This window comes from Triticum aestivum, chromosome 3A, assembly GCF_018294505.1.
Source record: "Triticum aestivum cultivar Chinese Spring chromosome 3A, IWGSC CS RefSeq v2.1, whole genome shotgun sequence".
NCBI lineage: Eukaryota > Viridiplantae > Streptophyta > Magnoliopsida > Poales > Poaceae > Triticum > Triticum aestivum.
In genome coordinates, this window is record NC_057800.1 from 359816970 (window position 1) to 359828024 (window position 11055).

Sequence of the window (11055 nt, forward strand, 5' to 3'; positions counted from 1 at the left end):
TTTAGTGAAAAACTCAATGGGCTTGGTCTGAATTATTCAACATATGATAAAGAACTTTATGCACTAGTTCAGACTTTGGAGACATGGCAATATTATTTATGGCCTAAGGAGTTTGTCTTACATTTTGATCATGAATCACTCAAGCATATTAGAAGTGAAAGTAAACTGAACCGTAGACATGCAAAATAGGTTGAATTTATTGAATCTTTTCCTTACGTTATTAAGCACAAGAAAGGGAAGGAGAATGTTATTGTTGATGCATTGTCTAGACACTATATACCATGTTATCAGAACTTGACTTCAAAAAATTTGGACTTGAAACTATAAAAGAGCAATGCGCTAAAGATATATTAGTCAATCGTAGAGAGGGTAGAACTTGGAATAAGTTCATCGTTAATGACGGAACTGTTTTTCATGCTAATAAGCTATGCATCCCAAATAGATATGTTCTTCTTTTGTTGTTATAGGAGGCACATGGCGAAGGACTTATGGGACATTTCAGCGTCAAGAAGACAGAAGACATCCTTGCTAGTCATTTCTTCTGGCCAAAAATGAGAAGGGATGTGGAGAGATATGTTGCACACAGCACGACAAGCCAAAAAGCTAAGTCACGATTGAACCCACACGGTTTATATATGCCTCTTCCTATTCCTAGCACTCCTTGGGAAGATATATCTATGGACTTTGTATTAGGACTGCCTAGAACACGATGGGGAAGGTAGAGTATATTTTTTTATTGTCAATAGATTCCCTAAGATGGCACATTTTATACCTTGTCATAAAAGTGACGATGCTACTCACATTGCTGATTTGTTCTTTCACAAAGTAGTTCATTTGCATGTGGTACCAAATACAATTGTTTCTGATAGTGACAAAAAATTTATTAGCCACTTTTGGAGGGTGTTGTGGACAAAATTGGGGACTAAGCATTTAATTAGCACTACATGTCATCCTCAAACAGATGGTCAAACTGCAGTGGTTGCTCGAACATTGTCTACTAAGCTTAGGGCTGTTTGCAAAAGAACTTAAAAATGTGGGAAGAATGTTTACCTCATGTAGAGTTTGCTTATAATCATTCAGTTCATTCTACCACAAAGTTATGCCTTTTGAGATTGTTTATTGTCACGACCCGGATTTGGTAGAATCCAAGTCTCTGTGCTTACCGTGCTATTCCTGGATCATAGCTAGCACACACAGTAACAAAAATGAATTTTAGTAAGACATACATCATTCTACTACAACGGTAGATCCAAATATATATAAATCATACCTTAGGCAGAGCTCGAGCTGGCACATAATACATCAGAATTATATGTAGTCGCTAAGTTAGGGCTCCATCAACGCCACTGGGCTCGTTGAGTGTAGACCATAACCCTATCCTCTCTTAATCTTTCAAGATCTGCACATGACAGGTGTAGATGAGTACGTGGAATGTACTCACAAGTTGCAAAGGAAAGTATAACAGATTATATATGCACGGTAAGTATTGCTGGAGGTTTCCATTGCATAAAGCCAATTTTCTCCTATACTAAATTTTTGTAAACTTCTTTTGAAATAAAAATAGTTTTTATTATAAAAGGTAGGAGTGAGACACTTGGATATACGCACGAGTGCTCATTCCCAAAATTAGTTTAAATCATACATAGGATTGAAGTGAAACACATTCCCTTAGTTTAAAAGTCTTCAGTTGCTCAAAATTGCCCGTAACTGGGGGCACGACTAATCAATTAGGTTAAACCCTCTGCAGAGGTCGTACATGTTCCCCACATGACACAACCAACCCCGTTTATCATTACACACTTGGGTGCATGACTAGGAGGAGATTGTGACGATGCCTTTCCGTAACAGCCCCCTCTGCAACCAAGCCGCCCGCAACTTCAGCATGAAGGCCTCTCTCCGATGGCTGTCCTGGGGTAGGGTTTCCCGTTAGTACTAAGCTAAGCCAGAGCCCACAGTAGTATGTGGCTGTACTGGAAGCTACATCAAACTGTACTTGGAAGATCTCAGCCCCCTGGATGGCGGTCCCCACCAGACGCTCCCGTCAATACCATTCCGCCCAGGGAGTAGAAGTAAAAATAGTATATAAATTTTATTTGTTTTTCAAAAGTTTTCACAAAAATGTTGCTCCAAAAGAGGGCAAGTTTATTTGTTGAAAACTTGTTTGATTTTCAACCCGCCCATTTGTGCAAGCGCGGCCAAGCATGGTAGTAAGTCTTGTTCCTAAGGCTCTAGCTAGTAATAATACTTTGCAAAACTTTTGTAATACATGCATAGTATTAAATTTAAAGAGTTATGCATCATATAAAAAGAAATAGGTCAGAGCATGATCAAATTGCAACTTACCTAATTCCTGAAGTTGATTCTCTATTCGTTCTCGTCACTCCTTCAATTTACGATATATCTATAAATAAAACAAAATACTTCAACACACACAATCCAAATAAAGATCCAAATGAAAGATTCAAATTAACAATAAATACATTCGTAGGATAATTATCATGACGTGGCTATGGTTTGATATAGAATCAAATTTGTTCTTAAACGAGAGATGACATAGTCATATACTACGGTTGGATTCAAGTGATACTAAGTGAAAATCATGGTTTGATAGAAGGAGGGTTGTGAGGCAAGATTCTACGACAATTTCATAAAAGGTTTGTTCAGAATATTTGACTTTGTTAAATGGAAGTGGGTATGGCATGAGTTTCAAGATGAAATAATTAAATTCTTAATCTTGTAACTCCAAATTTTTGTGGTGATTTTAAATGACCAGAGAGGGTTTCTAGGGAACCATCTAAGAGATTTATTCTTGGATTAAATTCTATTTGAACAAAGTTATTAAACGATCATCAAAGAAGGTCAAATTAAGGTGTTGATGATAAAATAATGTCTAAAATATGTTGGAAAAATTAATCCATCAGTTTCACCAGAAAGGTTAGGTCCTAAGGTCCAACTTTCTTATATAAAACATTTTTCTATGATTTACAAAATAAAAGATATAGCAAAATTACTCAAATACACTTTCTAAATTTGAATCAAATTTTAAATTAACAAAGTTGAAATATTTTAATTCTATAATAAACTAGATGTTCCAATGAATCCGGGGACATAAAATTTGTTGAATTCGGACATGCAGTCCAGGAGATATGATCTTTCGAAGTTTGGGTATTTTTCAAGAAATCAATACGAGATAATGATTGGGCTGCCACGTGTCGCGATCCGATAGGCCAATACCTCTTCACATGTTAGGGTCCAAGTGATTAAGTTCAGCGATTGAACTAACTAGAACAGGAAGGAGAGACTCACCGGGAAAAGAAGTCCGGCGAGGCGGCGGGTGGCTGTGGTGGTGAGGGCGTCGCGGGGTTCCGGTGACGGGCAGGCTCCGGAGACCAGTGAGTGGAGGACAGTGGAGAGGAGGTCGGGGCGGACCCGGGGAACAACGCGGCTGGCTCGTCCTCTTCCTCGGGCGTGGTGGGGAAGCTGCCGGAGTCGTGAGGAGCCGCGGTCGGTCGTGTATGCCTTGGAGCGCGTGCTTCCGCTAACCAAACTGAAATTTATTCATGTCAAAACGATGCCTATAGCGACTAGAGAGGGACTAGAGAAGGAGAGGGTCCGGGTCACCTTGTGCTCGTCGTGGTTGTGCGCATACGGCTGTAGCAGCACGGAACTCCAGCGAGGAATTTACAGAGATGAGAAGGGGGATATACTCCCGAAGGAGAGGACTTCGAACGAGGAGATTATGGGCGGCGTCCTAGGCTTTTATAGAGGGTCAGGGGACGGTCAGACTGAGCTGTGTCGTGGGTGTTAATGGCTGCAGTAAAAGCAGCAATTTCCTTGAGCTCTAATGGCCATCAGGGGGTGCCTTAAGGCGCACTACTGAAAGGGAGGGGTCGTGGGAGGCGATGGGAACTGGTTCTGGAGGTTAGTGGGTGCCGGGAAGGCTAGATCCTATTCGACGCATTTAGCGCCCACTATAGGTCTTTCCACTAACGGGTGCATACCCCCCTCACCACGCTGGGCCGGCCCAGTTCTGACTTTTTTCTGTTTTCTAAAACTGCGCAAAAAGATGCGCCAGAGCTCGGTCTCGAACCGCGACCAGTTGGTTTAGAGTAAGACGCCACGACCAACCCACTACATCCCTTCATGTGACTATTTACTTGTTTTCCATTCTTTTACTTCTTTTTCTTTTCCATTTTTCTTTCCATTTCTTTCTTTTTTTAAATTCGCAAAACCTTTTCCCTTCATGAATATTTCTGCAAATCGATGAACTTTTTCTTGAATTTTGGTGATTTTTCCAAAAATTTGATGAACGTTTTTTTAAATCCGACGAACTTTTTTCATATTTGATGAACTTTTTTCTGAATTTGGTAAACTTTTTCCGAATTCGGTGAACTTTTTCCGAATTCGGTTAACTTTTTTTGAATTTGGTGAACTTTTTTCTGAATTCGGTGAACTTTTTCCGAATTCGATGAACTTTTTTTGAACTCGTTGAACTTTTTTTGAATTCGGTGTACTTTTTCGGAATTCGATGAACTTTTTTCAAAGGACCAGAGTACGTACTATAGCAAGCCAGTTCATTTTTCAAGAAAACCAGTACGTACTGTAGCATTTTTTGAGCGAACAAAAAAGTGATCGAGCAGGCAACTTTTTTTCGAGCAAGCGATACAGCTATCGTGCGAACGGCGCCCATGATCGAGCGACGGCAGCAGCCAGCGAGCATTGCTGGGCCAGGCCCATGCAAGCGACTCAGCGGGCACTGGCTTGGGTAACAGGCGCTAAAGGCGAAATGAGGCGCTCTTGCGGGGAAGGGAGGGAACCGTTGGGGTGCAGCCACTGTACGCCATGGCGGGCTCCTTGGTTGAACGCGAGGAGGAAGAAGCCCTCCTGTACGTGTGGAGATGTTGGCCTATTGGAGTTACACGGGCCTAGCCCAATTTGGTCTAGGACATAATTAACTAATTAGCCCCTTTTTGCTGTTTAAAAAGTTTATTTACAATAAGAATTAAAATGATCACATTTACAAAGTTACGACTTAGAATCTAGGAACAATACTTTCAGAACGTGATAAAATTATTTTTGTGCACAAACTTGGGATTTTATGAATACCCAAAATGACCAAGAAATATTAAATATTTCCAATAATACTTTTGAACAAGTCATATTATCTCCTCTCATATTTTATTTGAATAATTTGGAAATATCTAAATGACATTGAAACTCCAAATATGATCCAAATCAAATGGAACTCCAAATATTCAAAGAACTTCACATAAAATATTCTTCCAACACATTTTGAGAAAGTCATTTTATTCTCACTCCATTTTTATGTGTGGTTTCAAAATATTTCATAGGTGTCTAAAAGAAAAGCAATTGGATTGAAATATTTGAAACAAGAATCAAAAGGTTTTAATTTCCCATGAAAAATCATAGCAATTCACTCAATAATATCTTGTTAACATTCCAAAATTTATGAAATTTTGGGATGTTACATTTATGGATTTATACCTTGTGCGCCTGTTGAGTTATTACCCATTCCATCTTCGGAGAAGGTAACCTTGATGCTAAAGAACATGATGAGCTAGTATTTAAAATGCATGAGATGACTAAGAAAAATATTGAACGCACTAATGCCAATATAAACTTGCTGGTAGTCAGGGTAGGAAAAGTATTGTGTTTGAACTGGGTGATTTAGTATGGTTACATTTGCAAAAATACTGCTTCCTTGATTTACGAAAGTCAAAATTAATGCCTCGTGCAGATGGACCTTTTAAGGTGATAGAAAAAATTAATGAGAATGCATATAAGCTTGATCTGCCTATAGAATTTCAGGTTAGTGCCACATTTAATGTTGCAGATTTAAAGCCTTATTTGGTTGAGGACAAATAAATACCGTCGAGGACGACTTAGATTCAAGAAGGGGGGATGATGAGGACATCTCTGCCACAGTTACACCTGTCGCCACTCCTACATCAGTTATTTCGTCCAGACCTATAACTAGAGCGCGCGCGAAACAAATAAATGGCTAGGTACTATCACTCCTTTATACATATGATTTAACTAACGAGAATATGATGTTACACTCATGTTCTGATAAAATTGTACTCAAGGGATCAATCAATCAATTGAATGGGAGCCTTTAAACCAAATGGAGCAACACTCTTTGCATCATGCCCTCAACTGTCCTTGCGTGCATGCACACACTAAACCATCCATACCACCCATCATGCATGCCATGGTACAGGAAGCAGACGCCACAAGACCCGAACCAATTAATTTTTGTTGCATGGACCAAGAGACACCATGTTGGGTCCAAGACCCTTTTGGGACATGTTGGGCCAACATGTTTTGACTAATTCCTACATGTAGCACTCGGTCATTGTAAGGACCAGTGTCTCGTGGATCAGCCCCATGCGGCATCTGCTTTAATAAATAGCTAGTTCAAGTTGGGGTTTAGACTCAGTTTTTATTGTATTGTCTAGTCATCGCTACAATTTTGCATCTACGAGATGTGTAGGACTACTGCCTTGTCATATCCATAGCGGAAACCCAACTTGTCCATCTATTTCGTGTGCTCAATTTTTCATCCGCAATTTCCGATTGCAATTCACCTTTGTTCTTGCTGGTTCTTTGGTTGCTTGTAGGAACTCAAACCTCATTGTTCAGGTTGGCCGTGCCTATGGCAAGGTCAATAACCATCGGAGATTGGTTTAGTGATTGTCGAGGCGTATCGTCGAGTACGGTATAGCCACATCGTCAAGGTCAAAATCCACCAAATTGATAGTTATCCCCACTCTCATTGAAAGATTGGGCCACCATCACATCAGTTTGTGAGGGTTTGGAGACCACCCCAAGTCTACTACTAATGGTTGAGAATCACCTTCGTGGTGATATCTAAAAGAGAGAATAAGGTGAGCCTTTGTGGCATTGGTGTTAACATCCACCTCTCTAAACGGTGATGTAGCTTCCTTCCAAGGAAGTGAACATCGGCATACATCCTTGTCTCTCGGAGTTGCAGTTATTCCCAACCCTAACTCCCTACTTGTGGTTACTTGTCTCTTAGTCTTTACTTGAATTATATTGCCCTTGCTTATTCATATACTTGTTCACCTTGCTTAGCTCTTGTATCACCTTTGCAATTATTAGGCTCATTTTCATATTCCGCATTATAGCCTATAATTGCTAAGTAAGAATTAAAATTGCATGTACCTATTCGCCCCCCTCTAGGTCCATCTCTATCCTTTCATTAGTATAAAATCCCAAGGATGATCAAAATATCATTGGAACAAAGTGGGTGTTTCAGAATAAGCAAGATGAGGATGGACAAGTGGTGCGCAACAAGGCTCGTCTCGTTGCTCAAGGCTACACACAAGTCAAAGGTATGGACTATGGTGAGACATATGCTCCCGTTGCTAGACTTGAGTCCATTCACATTTTACTTGCTTATGCCAATCACCATGATATCCCTTTATACCCAATGGATATTGAAAGTGCCTTTTTAAATGGTGAAATTGAGGAGGAAGTCTATGTTAAAAAACCTCCCGGCTTTGTTAATCCCAAGAAACCTGATCAGGTTGACAAGCTTCACAAAGCTCTTTATGGTCTCAAACCAGCCCCTAGAGCTTGGTATAAATGCTTGACTAAGTTTCTTATTGAGAAAAGCTTTGAAATTGGCAAGATTGATTCAACTCTTTTCACTAAAAGGGTTAATGGAGAATTATTTGTATGCCAAATCTATGTTGATGATATCATATTTGGTTATACTAACCCCCATTTTAGTGAGATATTTGGATGGTTGATGTAGAGAAGTTTGAGATGTCTATGATGAGTGAACTCAAATTTTTCCTCGGCTTGGAAATCAAGCAAACTAGGGAAGGTACCTTGTTTCACAAACAAAGTATACCAAAGATCCATTCAAGAAGTTCAACATCCAAGAAAACAAAGGTATGAAAACACTCATGCCTACTAGTGGACATCTTGACTTCACTAAGGACGACAGTCCTATTGATCAAAAGGTTTATCGATCTATGACTGGTTCTCTATTATATCTTTCTGCCTCCCATTCCGATATTATGTAGTGTGTGCATGTGTGCACGGTACCAAGCTACTCCGAAAGAATGTCATCATAAGGCCATGAAAAGGATAGTGATGTGACGCCCCCGATTCAATCGTACACTAATCATACACGCAAACATGTACGATCAAGACCAGGGACTCACGGGAAGATATCACAACACAACTCTAAAAACAAAATAAGTCATACAAGCATCATATTACAAGCCAGGGGCCTTGGGAGCTCGAATACAAAAGCTCGATCATAGACAAGTCAGTGGAAGCAACAATTTCTGAGTACAAACATAAGTTAAACAAGTTGCCATAAGATGGCTAGCACAAACTGGGATACATATCAAAAGAGGCGCAGGCCTCCTGCTTGGGATCCTCCTAAACTACTCCTGGTCATCGTCAGCAGCTTGCACGTAGTAGTAGACACCTCCAGTGTAGTAGGAGTCGTCATCGACGGTGGCGTCTAGCTCCTGGGCTCCAACATCTGTTCGCAACAACCAAGTATAGAAAGGGGGGAAAGGGGGAGCAAAGCAACCATGAGTACTCATCCAAAGTACTCGCAAGCAAGGAACTACAATACATATGCATTGGTATCAATGAAAGGGGTAGTATATGTGGACTGAACTGCAGAATGCCAGAATTAGAGGGGGATAGCTAGTTCTATCGAAGACTACACTTCTGGCAGCCTCCATCTTGAAGCAGTAGAAGAGAGTAGATGGTAAGTTAACCAAGTATCATAGCATAGCATAATCCTACCCGGCGATCCTCCCCCCGTCGCCTTGTGAGAGAGCGATCACCAGGATGTTCTGGCACTTGAAAGGGTGTGTTTTATTAAGTATCCGGTTCAAGTTGTCATAAGGTCAAGGTACAACTCCAGGTCGTCCTTTTACCGAGGGACACGGGTATTCGAATAGATAAACTTCCCTGCAGGGGTGCACCACATTTCCCAACACGCTCGATCCCTCTGGCCAGACACACTTTCCTGTGTCATGCCTGGCCTCGGAAGATCAACACGTCGCAGCCCTACCTAGGCACAACAGAGAGGTCAGCACGCTGGTCTAAATCCTATGCGCGCAGGGGTCTGGGCCCATCGCCTGTTGCTCACCTGCACGTTGCGAACACGGCCGGAAGCAGACCTAGCCTCCCTAATACAAGAGCAGGTGTTCCAGTCCAATCCCGCGCGTGACGCTCAGTCACTTACGTCAAGAAGGCGTAGTCTGATACCACGATGTCGAGTGCCCATAACTATTCCCGCGTAGTTGGTTAGTGCATATAGGCCAGTGGCCAGACTCAGATCAAATAACAATATCTCATTAAGTGTGTTAGTTTGAAGTAATCGTGGACGCCGACCAGGGCTAGGTCCACCTCTCTCCTAGGTGGTCTCAACCTGCCCTGTCGCTCCGCCACAAAGATCCACTCAGAGGACCGTCGGGACTAACGTCCTTTCGGTCCCAATCCGTGAATCACTCGCGTGTACTCTACAAGCCGACCCGACTTTAGTCACCACAGGTATCATATATTATGTATATAGTATATACCCGTGATCACCTCCCGAGTGATCACGGCCCGATAGTATAGCAAGGCAGACGGACAAGAATGTAGGGCCACTGATGGAATACTAGCATCATATACTAAGCATTTAGGATTGCAGGTAAAGGGAACAACAGTAGTAGCAAAGACGGGCTATGCATCAGGGTAGGATAAACAGAAAGAAGTAACGTGCTACACTACTCTAATGTAAGTAGTAGAGAGAAGAATAGGCGATATCTGGTGATCAAGGGGGGGGGCTTGCTTGGAAGCTCCTCTGAATAGGAAGAAGGGTCGTCGTCGACGTAGTCGATCACAGTGGCATCAGCAACGGTCGCGGGGTCTACCGGAGAGAAGAGGGGGAAGAAACAATAAATAAATGCAAACATATGTATAACAAGACAATAAGGGGTGCTAGAGGTGTTCTAACATAGTGCTACATGATATCGGTGAAGGTGAATAACATCCGGGAAAGTTTTCCCGGTTCTGGACATCTGTCAGACAGATGAACCGGAGGGGGAAGGTTCGATGTTTGCTAAGCTAGGGACATGTGGAATACGAACGGAACGTGTATTCAGATTTGTCTCGTCGTTCTAAGCAACTTTCATGTATAAAACTTTTTCATCCGACATACGGTGTAATTTCTAAGACTTTTCAAAGATTTAACAATACCCAGAAAAATCCCTGAAATTTTGCTAAGTCCGAGAATTCGTCAGTTTTTAAACATCACTTAGCTGTTTTCCGGAGGCTATATCTATTGTTCTGTACATTGTATGGGTTAGTGCCTTATATCAATTTTGAGCATTTTTCTGCGATCTACATGATAGTAGCATTTGCGTCCATATTAGAGTTCATTTGCTTGATCATAAACAACTCTAAATTAGCTATGAAAATAAAGCTATTTTTCGGTTTTTCTGTTAGCAGAACATAGACCTTTGTGATTTGCATAGGATTTAATCCGCACATCAAATGGATTTGGTCCAGCAGGGTAAAATGAAAATTTTCAAATGTACTCTCTGCCAAAATTATTTTTATCCACATAAGAACTTGTTTTGTGGATGTTTATTGGGTGTCAAAGGGGCTACTCAATGTGAATTTGCCGAAGCTAGCTGCAGCTATAGTAACTGAATGTTACTCTAGCTAGTAGTTAGTAGGAGCGACAACAGAAGGTAGACAGTAGTAGCACGCACGCGCACACAAGGGAGCCGACGGCGGAAGCTAGCAGCACAGACACGGGCGCGCACACACGCGCGGGCAGGGCAATGGGTGTGGCGCGGCCGGCGAGGAACGGGCAAGCGTGGCGCGGTGACGAGCGCTGACGCGGCCGAGCGCAACGGCGATGGAGCAGCATAGCAGCGGTAGCAGTGACCCGAGGCAATGCGAGCTAGCGCGGAGGCATGGACGGCCGCGTGCGACGCACGCTGGGACACATGGGGGCGCGGCCAAACTCGAGGATGGGTACAGGCA

At 42.0% G+C, this 11055-nt stretch overlaps 1 long non-coding RNA gene across 1 annotated transcript; it reads right to left on the bottom strand.

The window, feature by feature from the left end:
- Positions 1–1278: 1278 nt before the first annotated feature.
- On the bottom strand, positions 1279–3849 carry LOC123058336 (uncharacterized). Its single transcript, XR_006427156.1, has 4 exons — positions 3622–3849; positions 3307–3547; positions 2344–2401; positions 1279–1399 (listed from the first exon to the last, which is right to left on the bottom strand). It is a non-coding gene; the product is annotated as an uncharacterized lncRNA (long non-coding RNA).
- Between the last annotated feature and the right edge of the window lie 7206 nt (positions 3850–11055).